The sequence below is a fragment of the Amblyomma americanum genome, chromosome 1 (assembly GCF_052857255.1).
Source record: "Amblyomma americanum isolate KBUSLIRL-KWMA chromosome 1, ASM5285725v1, whole genome shotgun sequence".
Taxonomy (NCBI): Eukaryota; Metazoa; Arthropoda; class Arachnida; order Ixodida; family Ixodidae; genus Amblyomma; species Amblyomma americanum.
In genome coordinates this window covers 434,857,096-434,878,948 of record NC_135497.1, presented here as the reverse complement: position 1 = coordinate 434,878,948, position 21,853 = coordinate 434,857,096, and the positions used below count along the sequence as shown (strand labels likewise).

The following is a 21,853-nucleotide window of genomic DNA, read 5'->3' as shown; positions in this document are numbered from 1 at the left end:
TGGCAAACCTTGCCCTGCAGCAATTTGAAAGCTCTGCCTTCGCACTGCAAAAAGTGGTCCATAGCAACGTCGTCGTCGTGCTCACCCAAAAACGAACGCAGGGTGTCTAAGGCGTCTAACACGTCCTGTGAGTTCGTTTTCTTTCGATGATTTGGCATCTGATCGTCGGTATCATCAGTTTCGCGCACGGTACTTATGATAGCTTCATCGGTCATCTCCTCGTGTACGACAACGTCTTCATCCGCGCGAACGAATTCATCGATGCTGAGGCTACCTGGGACTTCGTTTGCCACGGCACAAAGTTCACCCCATGCGTTGGACAGCGATGGCGGCACTGCGCCGTCAGCACCATCGTCTAGTGCGCCGTCAGCATCGTCGTCGAGTGCGCCTTCAGGCAAATCTTCTGACGCCGCTGGATCAGCGCACGATGCCTGCTTTGCGACAATCAAGCCGGCATGCTTGAAGCAGCTGCTAATCACGACAGGACGTGTCGCAACCCATGCGGCGGCCATCATCTCAAGCGCCATGAACATGTCCACATCGGTGGGACGCTTGAGCTTGAGGTTCAGGAGCAGACGCTGGATCAGCCTCTCCTTGTAGGCGCACTTCACGCTACGAATGACGCCCTGATCCAGCGGCTGCAGCACGGAAGTGCAGTTTGGGGGGAAAAAAATTACCCGCACATTTGTAAGCTCCGCCTCAACGTGATGAGCGCTACAATTGTCAAGAAAAAGGCAGACCGACCTGCCGGCCTTCCGCATGTCGGCATCGCAGGCCTCGAGCCAGCCGCCAAATATAGCCCTGGTCATCCATGACTTGAGGTTTGCGGTGTATTGGACGGGCAGCTCACGATTTCCCTTGAAGCAGCGAGGCTTTTTGCTTCTGCCGATTACAAGCAGCGGCCGTTTGTGCCGTCCATGTTTGCACACAGCAAAATTGTAACACGCCGCTTGCTGTGCTTTCCCCCGTGGCACTTCTGTCCTTTGAAGTCCAGGGTCTTCGATGGGAGCATCTCGTAGAACAAAGCCGTCTCATCCGCGTTATAGATGTCCAACGGCTTGTACTGTTCCAATACTTCTTGGTTGGTCAGCAGCCACGACGACGTTGTCGCTGGGTCGACGGCTGCTGCCTCCCCAGAGATGACTTTAGCGACTATGTCGTGGCGGGCTTTGAAACGGCTCAACTAGCCAGGACTCGCCTTGAAGTTATCGTGCCCTAGCATGCACGCGAAATCCAGCACCTTTTGTTGAAGTATTCTGCCAGACAGGGGCACTTTATTTGCCCGCTGTTCGCAAAACCATGCAAACACTGCCTTGTCAACATCTGGGAACGCCGCAGCCGTCACCGTTTTATTGCTTCCACTTGCACCATTTCCGAGCGCGCTGAGAATGGAGGCCTTGTTCTTTAAAATTGTCGATAGTGAGCTGCATGCAATGCCAAATTCGTCGGCGATCTCCATTTTTTTCCTGGCCTTTTCAACCTGGGCAATAATTGCAGCCTTATCTTTTAAAGTCAAAAATTTCCGCTTCTTGGCTGGAGGCGGCATCTTAGCAGACGGTTAGGCTAAGCAGACGGTCCGATCGCCAAAGAGTTGACGTGCGCTACACAGTCCACATCCAAAGCGCCGAGAGCTATGTTTATCGACTGGGAGAAATCGGCGGATGTTCTCACAATTCAAAGATAAACAACGCGAAGCGGGTTTGCGCGTACTATATATCCCACGAAGCACACACCACTGTCGACAACGTGCGGCGGTACACAAAGCTCAAAATGTCGTCAGGCCCTACAAGTCGCGCGTCGGCAGTCAGAGTGGATGTGGATTTGGCTAGCAAGCAATTACCGAGTCAGTCGGCATGTGACGCGGGCGCTCCGCTCCGCTAGGGTGGCTATCTCCGCGTTTGCTTATGACGTGATGGCACACATTATAAATAATATATCTGGTCACCTTCGCTTCGTCTGATTTTTTTTATTATCTTCGTAATTTAAATACTTGATATACATATAATTGCATTTTTGGTCAAAATATACTGTGCAGTACATAATTTACCTGTAGTGATGGGCAAACCATGATCATCATCATCGCTGTCGCTTGTTGCGAGGTGCAACTGCTCCACTATGGTTCCTCCACTGTAGCTTTTTTTCAAGTAAACAATGGGGCTGCCATAGCAATGCGCTGTGGCGGTAGTTTACCGAATTTTAGGGCACAAGGAAAGCATTTAACCGATTTTTGGACAAAGTTAGCGTTAAGTAAGTACATAATATGCGGACTGCCGTTTCAGATAATTTCGTTATTGAGGGATTGCTGTTCAAAAAAGTTTCGCTGCCGCGAGATACGAAATGCATTGACTCCTATGGGCGTTTGCCGGGGATTCGAAAATATTTCGTTGCGGCGAGAATTCCGTTGCCTCGGGATTTCGTTATCGCGGGTTTCGACTGTATACGGTATGTGCTCAGGTTTAAGTCAGCCTCTTATATAACTCTAGTCTCAGGCTAACAAAAAAAAGCCACACAGATGTTCCCTTTTGTTCCCCAGGCAAGATAACTTGGCATATTTTGTTAGTTTTTTTAAAGCTCATGATGAAATATATGCCATAAACTGTACATTGCACAGTACAGGCACAGCAGAACCAAGAAGGCTACCTGAGCTAAAATCGAAGCTTCATAACAATGGCACTTCCAATGTAAGGCAATTTACTTTGAATCTATATTTTGGTGTAATGTGATCAAATCTGTTGCAAGAACATTATTACATAAATTGCACCACCACAGGTACAATTTGTACCACAGAAAAAGGAAACATGGTACTCACTTTCTGATGTCTTTAGACTTTCAACACAGGTTCAATGTGATCACTGGCATCAGCCGACTTACTTGGGTGTGCTAAAATGGCAAGCAAAAGTGCGCAAGTGTTTAATGTTTTGTAGTCAGCATTTGCTATATGCAGAGCTGTATGTGCCACATTAAGGTTCAGCCCATCCACACATAAATATACATGAGTTTTTACTCCTTGGCGCTGCCCAACTACCAGCAGCTGCGTGGCAAGTCGACATATTAAAAGCTTTCCCAAAAGCAGTGGCACTGCTACTCAATTACTCCCTTACATAATTACTAAAGCAGAAATATAATTATTTCATCATAGCATTGCTTAGTATTTAAAACTTATTTCCTATGAATAATAAGACCTTGAATTGCAACAACAGTAACAACGAGAAAACAGGTAAACTCTTTAAGTACCTGTATAATAAACCGAACTGTGACAATGCAAGATGTGGACGTAATCTTGGCAGAAGTGGGCATTACGTTTATTAGTGATTGACGTACTGCTTCTGCGAAATGGTCGAGCTTTTGGCCCAACCGCTGTGATAAGTAATTGCAATAAAGGAAAAAAGAACACGAGCAAAATTTATCATAATGAAAACCTGCACCAGTCACACACTTTACAGTCAAGCTATAGCAGAAACAAAGGACATTACCGCGCTCACATCATCGTGGTAAGCAAAGACTAACATTCAGCATTCAGTGGCATGGAAAAGGCGCCTTAAAGCATGGAGGGGAACAAAAAACTTGATTTCTGAGAACTATCGTGTGATCCGAGGCTACCCAGTCCTGCCATGTCGGGAGAAAGGGGGTACGGACAATATTACAGACAGAACAGTACAGAATCGATCGGTATACATGACACTGCTACGGTTTTGGCACCCACTGGCACAGGCTCACAACATGATGGCCGATGCCCATTTAAAACACCTATGCTGTTCCATGCACTGTCGACTGCCATTATGCACCGTCACCACTTATGCAATAATATTTGCAACAGCCCGTTAAAATACTTGCACTGCAACTTTCAGCGCAAGTAACTCAATGGTAACATTAACTTGTGCCACTTGCCACCCCTGCTACCGGTGCCTCTGGTATAAATGGCATTTAAGAAATGCATATAAAGGGATACTGAGGACAAATTTAAGCTGGCCCGTATCAATAGATTACCATTCTCAAATGACAAATGTGTCACTTTCACGGAATGCAAAGCTTTCATAAGCAAGAAAAGGCCATTATATGAAATACAGATATCGAAGTCATCGGCCATTTTTACAAGTAAACGCCAGTGACACCAAAACACTTTCTTGTGCGTGGATCTCCAAGGCAAGGCTTCATCCCCATCCACAACAAGGTGGTGATCACAAAGCCCTTTCCAGTCTCGATGTCATGCGAGAGCCACAGAATGTATTTTTGCCAAGAACAAAAACTAAATGGTCTTGTCCTCTGTGCCGCTCGTATCACTTTCTGATACCCATTGCGAAACCTGTTCTGCATGCTCCACCTTTGCTACTAACCCTTTCAAGCACTTGTGTGCACCAAAGAGCTCCAGGCTTCCACTTCGTCTAATTGAGCAATTTTCTTTAGTTTTCAATGGTACAGAAAAAATTTCCAGCATCCAATCTTGCACCCCCGGCACGTTGGGAGGAAAGTTTTTGTGAAGGTTTTCGGTGCGATTTCAAAACAGCATGGCTTGAAGCACAGGTGATACTGTTTGTGGCCATATTATGCTTAAAAATAACAATTTTTCATGACTAAAGTTATGCATTATTAAGTATGATCGTTAACTCTGCACAGAAATGCGCAGTTCCGCTTGCACTTGAAAAAGCCAAAAACATGTTTGTCAGAGAAAGTACACCAGTGCCACATGAAGCATGCCATAAACTTTGGAGTGGCTTTTGCACTGAGCGTACAAACTCTAGACCGGAAGTTCCATGCCTCCAACGATATATCAAAGCAATCATCCAACAGGAACAGTAGCAGCCTGAAAAGCTCACAATGGTAACAACTGCTCTTAAAAGCGCTCATTGCTAGCCTCATACAATTTTGTACAATGCTGCAGGCTGTGCCTGCTTTCCACTTGGCAGTTTCCTTCAAAATTAACTGCTGCCTTCTTATATCACAAACACACTGAACAAAGGCCATTAATGATGCCATGGAGCAATGAATATACAATGTAAGCAGCAGGGTTACAAATGCATAGTGGTGCAAAACATCCAGACTCAGCTAATGCAAGGTAATATGCTGGCACAAAAACTACACCCCTGGCTCTTCCCTGAATTTCATCCCAAATTATCAGTTCGTCCTGATGTCAATCCAACCAAAACGCCAATAGCCATTTGATGTCTGTACATAAAAAAATTAGAAACGAAGTTCTGAAGCTTGTTCGATGCTCAAACCTTTTCAATGCTACGCTGAAAAATCGGTGAGTCTGGTACACGGCTGTGTCAATTCTATTCTAGGGAAACATGAAATTCGATGTGCAAGGTCCACAACTCTTGCCACTCAGACAGTGCAGAGAAATGTTCCAAGATGCAAGAAATGATGAGATGCGACGTAGGAGAAATGCTCACGTGATAGTTATGCAGGCCTCTCTGACTACTTGTGACCGTAAGGCCCTGACCAAAACCTGGAATGAAGGCTCCAGAAGCCTCAAACCAAGAAAAAGTTCTTCATAGACAGCAGCTCCAGCTATGAGCAGGCTACGCAGGTGCCGCAGCTGGGGGAAAAAAACACTCATAAAACACAGATGAAAAGAAAAACTAGGCTAAACAGCAGCTCAGTGTGCAGAACTGTGCAAAAGTTTCTTACTAGGCCCCAATGATTCAAAGTAAGATAGGCCGCTCCCACTTCTGAACATCACCTTGGAACAAATTTAACTGAGGACACTTGTTTGCTGCTTAGGGTTTAAAAAATAAAATTCCATCCAAATCACAAAAAAGTTAGCATCACCTATTGCAGTACAAACACAGATAGAAGCAGCACAAGGCTTTAGCTGGCCAGCATTCAGCACCATTAGGAAAAATGCCAGCAAAAAATGTTTTTGCATCTCACGTGAGCCCCACAATGCAATGGTCAAATAGATTACCTATACAGTCGACGACCGAAAATTCGGACGCCCGATTTTTCAGACATGCTTGATTATTCGGACTTTTTCGCGGCAACGCGAGATGGCTCATAGAGCCAATGTATTAGAGCGCATGAAATTTCGAACACACCGCAACTGACTGCTCGATTTTTCAGAACTCATTCGCACTCGCCGCAAATACCCAAACCGCCATATAATGTGTACAGTGGAACCTCATTACTCAAACTGCAGGAAAGATTGACAACTTGATCAAATAAAACAAAATTCAAGCTTAAAGGGGCCTCTTGCCATACTGAAATTCTGCGCGAGTCTGCACATTATGACATTTGGTTTCAGATTCGTACGGTTCTTGGTTCTTGAACGTCTTCCGCCGCACAAACTTTTTTAAAAAAAGTCAGAGTTTGCGGAACTCCTCTATGCCCAGTCTTTCGTTTCGAATACGGCAAGAGGTAGCAGCAAAGTGCGTGGGAGGCACACAGCTTCACGGAGACTGCGAGCACGGGAGGAAATGGTGGCGTATTTTAAAGAAAGGTCAGCGTACCCGCAGCAAAATGCACCGCAACCCTGACTTTTCTATCGTAAAACCATAAATAACTGGCATTTGGATAACAGGCAAGGCGGCCCTCATGATACGCAAGCCACCGCAAAGTGCATATCGCCGAATACAATGCCGAAATTTGGCTCTAGTCACTAGGCCTAATGACGGAGGCCAACGCCGATGGAGCGCTTGCTTCAGCCGTTTCTCGGTTCTAATTGTTTCCCCATCTTCGCGTTCTCATTTTGGGCCCATGGTACTGCGGGCGCAATGCAGCTCCCACAGCGGTGTGTTCGCTTTCCCGTTTAGACTTTGTCCCAACCTGTGCGTTCATCGATGACATGCTGAGGGCAACACAGCCAGGCCGAGCAGGTGAAAGCGGTCGCTGCCCGTCGTCTATGCATGTGTCGCGTGGCGAAACTTAGTCATTAGGAGCTTTAGAATGCGTGCAACACAACTGGCCTCTTCCTCAGGCATAATGGCAATAGGTTCGCGATTTTTTCGGAGAAATTTGATTTCCCAGACTGCCTGACTTTTCGTTCCTTTTCGCGGTCCCTAGAGGGCCCGAAAAATCGGTCGTCGACTGTATATCAGTCAACTTATATGATGCATTGAACCAAAGTGAAGAGCAGAACCCTGAATGCTTTTTTGGAGGCTCAAATTCCTTTTTTTTAGCCCTGTGATTCCTTTGAACAGATGATCATTAAACAAATCCCCACCAACCGCTTGGCAAACGTATACAACTTCAGGGCCCCCTCAAACAATATAGCAAGCCGACTTACCATGTCCACTTTCGGCTCCCAGTCAGCACCCGTGTCAGACAGAACCTGCCTGACCTATCCAAGTTCTTGCTCGAGCTCCTTTGCTGAGTAGAGCTGAAAGCGAGAGAAAAATTATGAACTGGGCAACATACCTGCATACATAAGGTGCGACAGTATGCAGGGCATTAGGCAGCCATCACTTTCCTCAGTCACGCATGGGGAGCAGGCATGATGCAGCAGTGCACGAAAGTTTTTTGCATACTAACGGGTTCACCTGCACTAAAGAAAGGTGTGAAACTCTACTCCGTCACACATAGGGAAGATGACAATATTTAATTTTTATTGTGCAAAGGCTACTGAAACCAAACTCAGATACTTCAGTTGCAGCTAACACCGAATGCAAAACCTTTCGTGCCGGATCAGTGTGTTTCTGGGCAGAAAGTTGCTCGCACAAAGAATAAAACCGAATGTTTTTCGAGAAAGTACAAGTATACTTGAAGAATCACTTTGTAGAGACCCTACCTGTATTTTTGGAACCTCTTCAAAAGATCTGATGAACATTTCTTGGTCCACAGCCCTAGCATTTGCTGCAAAAGAAGAAGCAGTCAAAAAATGACGCTCGTATTCGCTCACTTCTCCCTCCTCAAACCAGTCATTACAAAAGCAAGCAATACAGTCCTACAAGTAGCTTCTGTATTTCTTAGGCTGAAACAACAAAAAATAAATGCAAAAACAAAACTACACAAAGAAGGGCTTCCAACCATGATGCTGACTGATGAAATATATTTCCAAGAAAGGTTTTTTTTTCAAATCCATTATTATTAACAAATACCACTTAACAATATTGCCTTTAATACTAGGGGGCACAACTCGTGACTTGCACTTCTAGAATTTTTGCCTAGGGGAAGCGTATTATTGTCAGCATCATCATCAACCTGACTACGCCCACAGCAGAAAAAAGGTCTCTCCCATGTCTGCAATTAAGAAATGCATATAAAGGGATACTGAGGACAAATTTAAGCTGGCCCGCATCAAAAGATTACCATTCTCAAATGACAAAGGTGTCACTTTCACTGAAGACAAAGCTTTCATAAGCTAGAAAAGGCCATTATATGAAATACACATATCGAAGTCATCGGCCATTTTCACAAGCAAACTGCAGTGACACCAACAGAGTTTATTGTGCGCGGATCTCCAAGGCCAGGCTTCATCTCCATCGACAAGGTGGTGATCACAAAGCCCTTTCCTGTCTCGATGTCATGCAAGAGCCACAGAATGTATTTTTGCCAAGAACAAAAATTAAATGGTCCTGTCCTCTGTGCCGCTCGTATCACTTTCCTGATACCCACTGCGAAACCTGTACTGCATGCTCCACATTTGCTACTAACCCCTTCAAGCACTTGTGTGCACCAAAGAGCTCCAGGCTTCCACTTCATCTAATTGAGCAATTTTCTTTAGTTTTCAATGGTAGAGAAAAAATTTCCAGCACCCAATCTTGCACCCCCGGCACGTTGGGAGGAAAGTTTTTGTGAAGGTTTTCGATGAGATTTCAAAACAGCATGTCTGATACTGTTTGTGACCATATTATGCTTAAAAATAATAATTCATGACTAAAGTTAAGCATTATTAAGTATGATTGTTAACTCTGCACAGAAATGCGCAGTTCCGCTTGCACTTGAAAAAGCCGAAAACATGTTTGTCTGAGAAAGTACACCAGTGCCACATGAAGCATGCCATAAACTTTGGAGTGGCTTTTGCACTGTGCGTACAAACTCTAGACCGGAAGTTCCATGCCTCCACCGATATATCAAAGCAATCATCCAACAGGAACAGTAGCAGCCTATAAAGCTCACAATGGTAACAACTGCTCTTAAGGGGAGACACGGGACGGGGGTTTGCGGCCGAAAAATGACAAAAAAATCGACTTCTCAAAGTATTTTTTTTTCCTAATCTAGACGTTCTCAAGAACACATACGTAAAATATTACAACTCTCTAAGAAGTATTTATCGATTTATTGCTCTTCAAAGTCATCCGTGTAAAAGTTTTTCTCGCGACAACAACTAAAAAAATGGTCAAATTCAAACGCGTACCACGCAAGAACCGTGCCATAGAGCGCAACCATTTTGGTCTCGTTTGAACCGCGAAGCTCTCAGCTATCCGTTTTCGGTAGAAAACAGTCTGTGCATCTGGAAACAGCGGCGCAACAAGCCAGTAAAAGATAAAAAATACTCGTACGGCATTGGCGCTTTCGTGTCATGTGTCCTGAATCGCGCCTCCCTATCGGATGTTGAGAAATCGTCAGCTAAAAAGAAACAAGAAAACGGCATCGCGTCTGCCATTTTGGATAGCTTTTGCGGACGCACTACGATGGCTGGTGGAAGTTCTGTACTGCCCATGCATTTGGAAAAAAGAAAAAACGACCGCAATCACGGCCGCCACGGTCGCAGTCACACGAAATGACGCCTGATGCACCAGCATCGGAGACCGTCAACACGAGCCCTGCCGCGGCGCCGTTCGAAGATGCTGCAACAACTGAAGGAGCCAGGAGAGCCGTCCGTGTAGACACACAGTTTCTGACCGACGCCGATAAAACGGAGCTAGAGCGTCGCACGACGGAGGCACGGCATGAACTTTCGTCAGTTTCAGGCACTCGGCGAAAGCGATCTCTATTGGGAGCAACGACCGACGATTCGCCCGCGCCGGGAACACCGTTTACGGTGCTAGCCCAAACCTCCGTGAATGAGCTGCTCGAGTGCGTGAAGTGCAAAGTGTGCTGCGGTTCCGTGAACATTTCAAAAGGTGAGCTGAAATTTGGGATTGCTGTGAAGCTCTCGCTCAATTGTGAAGTCTGCGGGAAGGTAAAAACTACTTGGAGCTCGCCTAGAGTAGGCACGAACACGACCTGCAAGCCCTTCAAAGTCAACGTTCTCGCCGCGCGTGCAGCTGCAAGGACGGGAAACGGGCAGACCGCATTGAACGACATTTTCGCCATGCTCAACATTTCCCGGCGGGGTATGCACTGCAAAATATACCCAAGGTTACTTCAAGGACAAGCTGAACCCTGCTGCTCTAAACGCTGCCGCGCAAGGGATGAGGGACTGTGCTGGTGCGGTGAAGCTTGCCTACCAGAACCTGATCTTCGATCACCCAGCAAACATAGCTGTGTCGTTCGATGGAACGTGGCTCACACGGGGCCATTCATTGCATGTGTGCATTGGAACAGTAAGAGAACTCTTCACGGGCTATGTTCTATATTTTGTTGTTTTGTCAAATTTCTGCCTGGGTGCCATTGCGGTTCGAAGGAGGACGATCCCGAATTTGAAGCATGGCAAGCGGAACACAAATGCCAGAAGAACATGTCGAGCAAGCTAGGTGAAATGGAAGTTGAAGCAGCCAGGATTCTTTTCAGCCGCTCACTTGAAAAGTATGGGCTGCGCTATGTCACCATGCTCTGTGATGGCGACAGCCGCGTCTTCAACAGTCTACAAGAGGCAAAGGTATACGGATATGTGCAGATACAGAAAGAAGACTGCACCAACCACGTCAGCAAGAGAATGGGGACAGCACTACGTAACCTAGTGCATAAAAAAAAAGAAAACGGACCAAGCCTCAGCGGTAAAGGAAAGCTGACTGGCGAGCTCATTACAAAGCTCACCATGTATTATGGATGGGCTTTGAAAACACACCAATGTGATATCGAGAAGATGCACATTGCTGTGCTTGCCACTTACCACCATGTTATATCAACGGATGCTGAGCCAAACCATGGTCTCTGCTTTCAAGGCCAGGAATCCTGGTGCAAGTACAACCAGGCTTTGGCAAAGAATGAGCCACCCCCAAAGCATCGCTATAACTTGCCAAAGTATGTCGCAGATTAATAATAATAATAGGTTTTTGGGGAAAGGAAATGGCGCAGTATCTGTCTCATATATCCTTGGACACCTGAACCGCGGCGTAAGGGAAGAGATAAAGGAGGGAGTTAAAGAAAGGAAGAAAGGGGGGCCATAGTAGAGGGCTGCGGAATAATTTCAACCACCTGGGGATCTTTAACGTGCACTGACATCGCACAGCACACGGGCACCTTAGCGTTTTTCCTCCATAAAAACGCAGCCGCCGCGGTCGGGTTCGATCCCGGGTACTCCGGATCAGTAGTCGAGCGCCATAACCACTGAGCCATAGCGACGGGTCTCGCAGATGCTCTGAAGCCTGTTTTTGTCCGCCTCTCCTATAGGAAGCTGCTTGAGCGCTGCCAACGAGGAAAAACGCAGACCTCAAATGAGAGTCTTCACTCTGTCATTTGGTCCCTGGTGCCCAAGACCAAACACGCCTCTTTGTTTGCAGTGCAGTCAGCTGTTGCCGAAGCAGTAACAAGAATAAATGCCGCCAAGGAGTATGCCACCAAAGCTATTTTGCAGCAGCTGAGTGTAAATCATGGCACTGCAGCTATTGAAAGGTCAGCTGAGAAGGATCGGTGCCGGCTTGCAACATCCGAAGCAAAGCATCTACAAGCAGAAAGGTTCCGCAGCGCTATGAAAAAGCGCACAACTGAAAGAGACACTGACTACATGCCTGGTGCATTCTAGGCATGAACCATTGAAGATTCATGGCTGTTATTGGCCATAATAAAGTGTTACTGGGTTCTCAAACTTCTTTTCTTGATTTCTCAAAACGGATTTTTTCGCTACACTGACAGCCCTTGCCCATGATATCTTGAGCTCTACTAGTCCGATTTGCATGATTTTTGTTGCATTTGAAAGCTTATAAGATGCTTTGTGCAACCATACTAAAACAAATACATATCTTTATGCATAAATATAAATTACAATCAATTTATCTGGTTCTAGAAAATTGCATTTTCAGACTAGAAAATTCTAAAGGCTGTAACTTTTTTGGTGAGTCATCTAAAATTATGCCTGTGCTATGGTTGCATTCCCTGGTCCTTCTAGAGCATGCACATATAAAATACAGGCCAATATTTCCACTGCAAGTTGCCATAATTTTGTGCAAGGTGGCCCAACATGACACTTGAAATATCTTGACATCTATATATGCTAAGTAAAATCTAATCAGCAGAAGAAACTACATCAGGTGTAAAAATTTCAACTTCATAACTTAAGAAATAAGAAAAAAAAGGTCAAACCGCAGTGTCTCCCCTTAAAAGCACTCATTGCTAGCCTCATACAATTTTGTACAATGCTGCAGGCTGCTCCTGCTTTCCACTTGGCAGTTTCCTTCAAAATTAACTGCTGCCTTCTTATATCACAAACACAGAGAACAAAGGCCATTGATGATGCCATGGAGCAATGAATATACAATGTAAGCAGCAGGGTTACAAATGTATAGTGGTGCAAAACATACACTCAGCTAATGCAAGGTGATATGCTGGCACAAAAACTACACAACTGGCTCTTCCCTGAATTTCATCCCAAATCAGTTCATCCTGATGTCAATCCAACCAAAATACCAATAGCCATTTGATGTCTGTACATAAAATAAAAATGAGAAACGAAATTCTGAAGCATGTTTGGGGCTCAAACCTTTTCAATGCTACGCTGAAAAATCGACGAGTCTGGTACACGGCTGCGTCAATTCTATTCTAGGGAAAAACGAAATTCGATGTGCAAGGTCCCCAACTCTTGCCACTCCTCGGACAGTGCAGAGAAATGTTCCAAGATGCAAGAAAAGATGAGATGTGACGTAACAGAAATACTCATGTGATAGTTATGCAGGCCTCCCTGACTACTTGTGACCGTAAGGCCCTAACCAAAACCTGGAATGAAGGCTCCAGAAGCCTCAAACCAAGAAAAACTTCTTCATAGACAGCAGCTCCAGCTATGAGCAGGCTATGCAGGTGCCGCAGCTGGGGGGAAAAAGACACTCATAAAACACAGATGAAAAGAAAAAACTATGCAAAACAGCAGCTCAGTGTGCAGAACTGTGCAAAAGTTTCTTAGTAGGCCCCAATCATTCAAAGTAAGAAAGGCCGCTCCCACTTCTGAACTTCACCTCGGAACAAATTTAACTGAGGACACTTGTTTGCTGCTTAGGTTTTACAAAATAAATTCCATCCAAATCACGAAAAAGTTAGCATCACCTATTGCAGTACAAACACAGATAGAAGCAGCACAAGGCCTTCGCTGGCCAGCATTCAGCCCCATTAGGAAAAATGCCAGCAAAAAATGTTTTTGCATCTCACGTGAGCCCTACAATGCAATGGTCAAATAGATTACCTATACAGTCGACGACCGAAAATTTGGACGCCCGATTTTTCAGACATGCTTGATTATTCTAACTTTTTCACGGCACCGCAAGATGGCTCATAGACCCAATGGATTAGAGCGCCTGAAATTTCGGACACACCGCAACTGACTGCTCGATTTTTCAGACTTCATTCGCACTCGCCGCAAATACCCATACCGCCATAGAATGTGTACAGTAGAACCCCGTTACTCAATCTGTAGGAGAGATCGACAACTTGATCAAATAAAACGAAATTCAAGCTTAAAGGGGCCTCTTGCCATACTGAAATTCTGCGCGAGTCGGTACATTGTGACCGCATGGTTTCAGATTCGTACGGTTCTTGAACGTCTTCCGCCGCACAAACTTTTTTAAAAAGCAGTCAGAGTTCGCCGAACTCATCTATGCCCAGTCTTTCATTTCGAATACGGAAAGAAGTAGCCGCGAAGCGCTTGGGAGGCACACGGCTTCACGGAGACTGCGAGCACGGGAGGAAATGGTGGTTCATTTTAAAAAAGGTAAGTGTACCCGTAGCAAAATGCACCGCAACCCTGACTTTTCTATCGCAAAACCATAAATAACTGGCATTTAGATAACAGGCAAGGCGGCCCTCATTATACGCAAGCCACCGCAGAGTGCATATCGCCGAATACGATGCCGAAATTTGGCTCTAGTCACTAGGCCCAATGACGGAGGCCAACGCCGACGGAGCGCTTGTTTCGGCCATTTCTCAGTTTTAATTGTTTACTCATCTTCGCGTTCTCATTTTGGGCCCATGGTACTGCGGGCGCAATGCAGCTCCCACAGCGGTGTGTTTGCTTTCCCGTTAAGACTTTGTCCCAACCTGTGCGTTCATCGGTGACATGCTGAGCGCAACACAGCCAGGCCGAGCAGGTGAAAGCGGTCGCCGCCCGTCGTCTATGCACGTGTCGGGTGGTGAAACTTAGTCATTAGGAGCTTTAGAATGCGTGCAACACAATTGGCTTCTTCCTCAGGCGTAATGGCAATAAGTTCGCAATTTTTTCAGTGAAATTTGATTTTCCAGACAGCCCGACTTTTCGGTCCTTTTTGCGGTCTCTAGAGGGCCCGAAAAATCGGTCGTCGACTGTATATCAGCCTACTTATATGATTCATTGAACCAAAGTGAACAGCAGGACCCTGAATGCCTTTTTAGAGGCTCAAATTTCTTTTTTTTTAGCCCTGTGATTCCTCTGAACAGATGATCATTAAACAAAGCCCCACCAACCGCTTGGCAACAGTATACAACTTCAGGGCTCCCTCAAACAACACAGCAAGCCGGCTTACCATGTCCACTTTCCGCTCCCAGTCAGCACCCGTGTCAGACAGAACCTGCCTGACCTATCCAAGTTCTTCCTCGAGCTCCTTTGCTGAGTAGAGCTGAAAGCGAGAGAAAAATTATGAACTGGGCAACATACCTGCATACATAAGGTGTGACAGTATGCAGGGCATTAGGCAGCCGTCACTTCGCTCAGTCACACATGAGGAGCAGGCATGATGCAGCAGTGCACGAAACTTTTTTGCATACTAACGGGTTCACCTTCACTAGAGAAAGGTGTGAAACTCTACTCCGTCACTTATAAGAAAGATGACGACAAAATTTAATTTTTATTGTGCAAAGGCAACTGAAACCAAACTCAGACACTTCAGTTGCAGCTAACACTGAATGCAAAACCTTTCGGGCCTTAAGAGCGTACGTTGTTGGGCTAGTCGGTCAATCATAGTAAATACAAGGGGGGGGGGGGTGGGGTACTGCGCACAAAAAGACAAGGACAAGAAGATAACACAACAGGCACAGACTCGGATCAGTGTGTTTGTGGGGAGAAAGTTGCTCGCACAAAGAATAAAACCAAAAGTTTTTCGAGAAAGTACAAGTATACTTGAAGAATCACTTTGTAAAGAACCTACCTGTATTTTTGGAACCTCTTCAAAAGATCTGATGAACATTTCTTGGTCCACAGCCCCAGCATTTGCTGCAAAAGAAGAAGCAGTCAAAAAATGACGCTCGTATTCGCTCACTTCTCCCTCCTCAAACCAGTCATTACAAAAGCAAGCAATACAGTCCTACAAGTAGCTTCTGTATTTCTTAGGCTGAAACAACAACAAATAAATGCAAAAACAAAACTACACAAAGAAGGGCTTCCAACCATGATGCTGACTGATGAAATATATTTCCAAGAAAGGTTTTTTTTTCAAATCCATTATTATTAACAAATACCACTTAACAATATTGCCTTTAATACTAGGGGGCACAACTCGTGACTTGCACTTCTAGAATTTTTGCCTAGGGGAAGCGTATTATTGTCAGCATCATCATCAACCTGACTACGCCCACAGCAGAACAAAGGTCTCTCCCATGTCTCCAATTACGAAATGCATATAAAGGGATACTGAGGACAAATTTAAGCTGGCCCGCATCAAAAGATTACCATTCTCAAATGACAAAGGTGTCACTTTCACTGAAGACAAAGCTTTCATAAGCTAGAAAAGGCCATTATATGAAATACACATATCGAAGTCATCGGCCATTTTCACAAGCAAACTGCAGTGACACCAACAGAGTTTATTGTGCGCGGATCTCCAAGGCCAGGCTTCATCTCCATCGACAAGGTGGTGATCACAAAGCCCTTTCCTGTCTCGATGTCATGCAAGAGCCACAGAATGTATTTTTGCCAAGAACAAAAATTAAATGGTCCTGTCCTCTGTGCCGCTCGTATCACTTTCCTGATACCCACTGCGAAACCTGTACTGCATGCTCCACATTTGCTACTAACCCCTTCAAGCACTTGTGTGCACCAAAGAGCTCCAGGCTTCCACTTCATCTAATTGAGCAATTTTCTTTAGTTTTCAATGGTAGAGAAAAAATTTCCAGCACCCAATCTTGCACCCCCGGCACGTTGGGAGGAAAGTTTTTGTGAAGGTTTTCGATGAGATTTCAAAACAGCATGTCTGATACTGTTTGTGACCATATTATGCTTAAAAATAATAATTCATGACTAAAGTTAAGCATTATTAAGTATGATTGTTAACTCTGCACAGAAATGCGCAGTTCCGCTTGCACTTGAAAAAGCCGAAAACATGTTTGTCTGAGAAAGTACACCAGTGCCACATGAAGCATGCCATAAACTTTGGAGTGGCTTTTGCACTGTGCGTACAAACTCTAGACCGGAAGTTCCATGCCTCCACCGATATATCAAAGCAATCATCCAACAGGAACAGTAGCAGCCTATAAAGCTCACAATGGTAACAACTGCTCTTAAGGGGAGACACGGGACGGGGGTTTGCGGCCGAAAAATGACAAAAAAATCGACTTCTCAAAGCATTTTTTTTTCCTAATCTAGACGTTCTCAAGAACACATACGTAAAATATTACAACTCTCTATGAAGTATTTATCGATTTATTGCTCTTCAAAGTCATCCGTGTAAAAGTTTTTCTCGCGACAACAACTAAAAAAATGGTCAAATTCAAACGCGTACCACGCAAGAACCGTGCCATAGAGCGCAACCATTTTGGTCTCGTTTGAACCGCGAAGCTCTCAGCTATCCGTTTTCGGTAGAAAACAGTCTGTGCATCTGGAAACAGCGGCGCAACAAGCCAGTAAAAGATAAAAAATACTCGTACGGCATTGGCGCTTTCGTGTCGTGTGTCCTGAATCGCGCCTCGCTATCGGATGTTGAGAAATCGTCAGCTAAAAAGAAACAAGAAAACGGCATCGCGTCTGCCATTTTGGATAGCTTTTGCGGACGCACTACGATGGCTGGTGGAAGTTCTGTACTGCCCATGCATTTGGAAAAAAAAAAAAACGACCGCAATCACGGCCGCCACGGTCGCAGTCACACGAAATGACGCCTGATGCACCAGCATCGGAGACCGTCAACACGAGCCCTGCCGCGGCGCCGTTCGAAGATGCTGCAACAACTGAAGGAGCCAGGAGAGCCGTCCGTGTAGACACACAGTTTCTGACCGACGCCGATAAAACGGAGCTAGAGCGTCGCACGACGGAGGCACGGCATGAACTTTCGTCAGTTTCAGGCACTCGGCGAAAGCGATCTCTATTGGGAGCAACGACCGACGATTCGCCCGCGCCGGGAACACCGTTTACGGTGCTAGCCCAAACCTCCGTGAATGAGCTGCTCGAGTGCGTGAAGTGCAAAGTGTGCTGCGGTTCCGTGAACATTTCAAAAGGTGAGCTGAAATGTGGGATTGCTGTGAAGCTCTCGCTCAATTGTGAAGTCTGCGGGAAGGTAAAAACTACTTGGAGCTCGCCTAGAGTAGGCACAACACGACCTGCAAGCCCTTCAAAGTCAACGTTCTCGCCGCGCGTGCAGCTGCAAGGACGGGAAACGGGCAGACCGCATTGAACGACATTTTCGCCATGCTCAACATTTCCCGGCGGGGTATGCACTGCAAAATATACCCAAGGTTACTTCAAGGACAAGCTGAACCCTGCTGCTCTAAACGCTGCCGCGCAAGGGATGAGGGACTGTGCTGGTGCGGTGAAGCTTGCCTACCAGAACCTGATCTTCGATCACCCAGCAAACATAGCTGTGTCGTTCGATGGAACATGGCTCACACGGGGCCATTCATTGCATGTGTGCATTGGAACAGTAAGAGAACTCTTCACGGGCTATGTTCTATATTTTGTTGTTTTGTCAAATTTCTGCCTGGGTGCCATTGCGGTTCGAAGGAGGACGATCCCGAATTTGAAGCATGGCAAGCGGAACACAGATGCCAGAAGAACATGTCGAGCAAGCTAGGTGAAATGGAAGTTGAAGCAGCCAGGATTCTTTTCAGCCGCTCACTTGAAAAGTATGGGCTGCGCTATGTCACCATGCTCTGTGATGGCGACAGCCGCGTCTTCAACAGTCTACAAGAGGCAAAGGTATACGGATATGTGCAGATACAGAAAGAAGACTGCACCAACCACGTCAGCAAGAGAATGGGGACAGCACTACGTAACCTAGTGCATAAAAAAAAAGAAAACGGACCAAGCCTCAGCGGTAAAGGAAAGCTGACTGGCGAGCTCATTACAAAGCTCACCATGTATTATGGATGGGCTTTGAAAACACACCAATGTGATATCGAGAAGATGCACATTGCTGTGCTTGCCACTTACCACCATGTTATATCAACGGATGCTGAGCCAAACCATGGTCTCTGCTTTCAAGGCCAGGAATCCTGGTGCAAGTACAACCAGGCTTTGGCAAAGAATGAGCCACCCCCAAAGCATCGCTATAACTTGCCAAAGTATGTCGCAGATTAATAATAATAATAGGTTTTTGGGGAAAGGAAATGGCGCAGTATCTGTCTCATATATCCTTGGACACCTGAACCGCGGCGTAAGGGAAGAGATAAAGGAGGGAGTTAAAGAAAGGAAGAAAGGGGGGCCATAGTAGAGGGCTGCGGAATAATTTCAACCACCTGGGGATCTTTAACGTGCACTGACATCGCACAGCACACGGGCACCTTAGCGTTTTTCCTCCATAAAAACGCAGCCGCCGCGGTCGGGTTCGATCCCGGGTACTCCGGATCAGTAGTCGAGCGCCATAACCACTGAGCCATAGCGACGGGTCTCGCAGATGCTCTGAAACCTGTTTTTGTCCGCCTCTCCTATAGGAAGCTGCTTGAGCGCTGCCAACGAGGAAAAACGCAGACCTCAAATGAGAGTCTTCACTCTGTCATTTGGTCCCTGGTGCCCAAGACCAAACACGCCTCTTTGTTTGCAGTGCAGTCAGCTGTTGCCGAAGCAGTAACAAGAATAAATGCCGCCAAGGAGTATGCCACCAAAGCTATTTTGCAGCAGCTGAGTGTAAATCATGGCACTGCAGCTATTGAAAGGTCAGCTGAGAAGGATCGGTGCCGGCTTGCAACATCCGAAGCAAAGCATCTACAAGCAGAAAGGTTCCGCAGCGCTATGAAAAAGCGCACAACTGAAAGAGACACTGACTACATGCCTGGTGCATTCTAGGCATGAACCCTTGAAGATTCATGCTGTTATTGGCCATAATAAAGTGTTACTGGGTTCTCAAACTTCTTTTCTTGATTTCTCAAAACGGATTTTTTCGCTACACTGACAGCCCTTGCCCATGATATATCTTGAGCTCTACTAGTCCGATTTGCATGATTTTTGTTGCATTTGAAAGCTTATAAGATGCTTTGTGCAACCATACTAAAACAAATACATATCTTTATGCATAAATATAAATTACAATCAATTTATCTGGTTCTAGAAAATTGCATTTTCAGACTAGAAAATTCTAAAGGCTGTAACTTTTTTGGTGAGTCATCTAAAATTATGCCTGTGCTATGGTTGCATTCCCTGGTCCTTCTAGAGCATGCACATTATAAAATACAGGCCAATATTTCCACTGCAAGTTGCCATAATTTTGTGCAAGGTGGCCCAACATGACACTTGAAATATCTTGACATCTATATATGCTAAGTAAAATCTAATCAGCAGAAGAAACTACATCAGGTGTAAAAATTTCAACTTCATAACTTAAGAAATAAGAAAAAAAAGGTCAAACCGCAGTGTCTCCCCTTAAAAGCACTCATTGCTAGCCTCATACAATTTTGTACAATGCTGCAGGCTGCTCCTGCTTTCCACTTGGCAGTTTCCTTCAAAATTAACTGCTGCCTTCTTATATCACAAACACAGAGAACAAAGGCCATTGATGATGCCATGGAGCAATGAATATACAATGTAAGCAGCAGGGTTACAAATGTATAGTGGTGCAAAACATACACTCAGCTAATGCAAGGTGATATGCTGGCACAAAAACTACACAACTGGCTCTTCCCTGAATTTCATCCCAAATCAGTTCATCCTGATGTCAATCCAACCAAAATACCAATAGCCATTTGATGTCTGTACATAAAATAAAAATGAGAAACGAAATTCTGAAGCATGTTTGGGGCTCAAACCTTTTCAATGCTACGCTGAAAAATCGACGAGTCTGGTACACGGCTGCGTCAATTCTATTCTAGGGAAAAACGAAATTCGATGTGCAAGGTCCCCAACTCTTGCCACTCCTCGGACAGTGCAGAGAAATGTTCCAAGATGCAAGAAAAGATGAGATGTGACGTAACAGAAATACTCATGTGATAGTTATGCAGGCCTCCCTGACTACTTGTGACCGTAAGACCCTAACCAAAACCTGGAATGAAGGCTCCAGAAGCCTCAAACCAAGAAAAACTTCTTCATAGACAGCAGCTCCAGCTATGAGCAGGCTATGCAGGTGCCGCAGCTGGGGGAAAAAGACACTCATAAAACACAGATGAAAAGAAAAAACTATGCAAAACAGCAGCTCAGTGTGCAGAACTGTGCAAAAGTTTCTTAGTAGGCCCCAATCATTCAAAGTAAGAAAGGCCGCTCCCACTTCTGAACTTCACCTCGGAACAAATTTAACTGAGGACACTTGTTTGCTGCTTAGGTTTTACAAAATAAATTCCATCCAAATCACAAAAAAGTTAGCATCACCTATTGCAGTACAAACACAGATAGAAGCAGCACAAGGCCTTCGCTGGCCAGCATTCAGCCCCATTAGGAAAAATGCCAGCAAAAAATGTTTTTGCATCTCACGTGAGCCCTACAATGCAATGGTCAAATAGATTACCTATACAGTCGACGACCGAAAATTTGGACGCCCGATTTTTCAGACATGCTTGATTATTCTAACTTTTTCACGGCACCGCAAGATGGCTCATAGACCCAATGGATTAGAGCGCCTGAAATTTCGGACACACCGCAACTGACTGCTCGATTTTTCAGACTTCATTCGCACTCGCCGCAAATACCCATACCGCCATAGAATGTGTACAGTAGAACCCCGTTACTCAATCTGTAGGAGAGATCGACAACTTGATCAAATAAAACGAAATTCAAGCTTAAAGGGGCCTCTTGCCATACTGAAATTCTGCGCGAGTCGGTACATTGTGACCGCATGGTTTCAGATTCGTACGGTTCTTGAACGTCTTCCGCCGCACAAACTTTTTTAAAAAGCAGTCAGAGTTCGCCGAACTCATCTATGCCCAGTCTTTCATTTCGAATACGGAAAGAAGTAGCCGCGAAGCGCTTGGGAGGCACACGGCTTCACGGAGACTGCGAGCACGGGAGGAAATGGTGGTGCATTTTAAAAAAGGTAAGTGTACCCGTAGCAAAATGCACCGCAACCCTGACTTTTCTATCGCAAAACCATAAATAACTGGCATTTAGATAACAGGCAAGGCGGCCCTCATTATACGCAAGCCACCGCAGAGTGCATATCGCCGAATACGATGCCGAAATTTGGCTCTAGTCACTAGGCCCAATGACGGAGGCCAACGCCGACGGAGCGCCTTGTTTCGGCCATTTCTCAGTTTTAATTGTTTACTCATCTTCGCGTTCTCATTTTGG

At 45.5% G+C, this 21,853-nt stretch overlaps 1 protein-coding gene and 2 pseudogenes across 2 annotated transcripts in view; 2 read left to right on the top strand and 1 right to left on the bottom strand.

Moving 5' to 3' along the window:
• LOC144115893 (CLIP-associating protein 1-like) overlaps window positions 1–5,530 on the bottom strand; it is a 29,192-nt gene extending 23,662 nt beyond the window's left edge. For both annotated transcript variants that reach the window (XM_077650525.1, XM_077650527.1), the window contains exons 1-2: window positions 5,391–5,530; window positions 2,810–2,880 (exon numbers count right to left, since the gene is read on the bottom strand). The gene's annotated coding sequence lies outside the window, so the exon portion shown is untranslated. The remainder of the gene's footprint in view (window positions 1–2,809; window positions 2,881–5,390) is intronic.
• A 4,648-nt stretch (window positions 5,531–10,178) lies between these two features.
• Window positions 10,179–13,057, top strand: LOC144116504 (uncharacterized; annotated as a pseudogene).
• A 4,243-nt stretch (window positions 13,058–17,300) lies between these two features.
• Window positions 17,301–20,595, top strand: LOC144125204 (uncharacterized; annotated as a pseudogene).
• The last annotated feature ends 1,258 nt before the right edge of the window (window positions 20,596–21,853 follow it).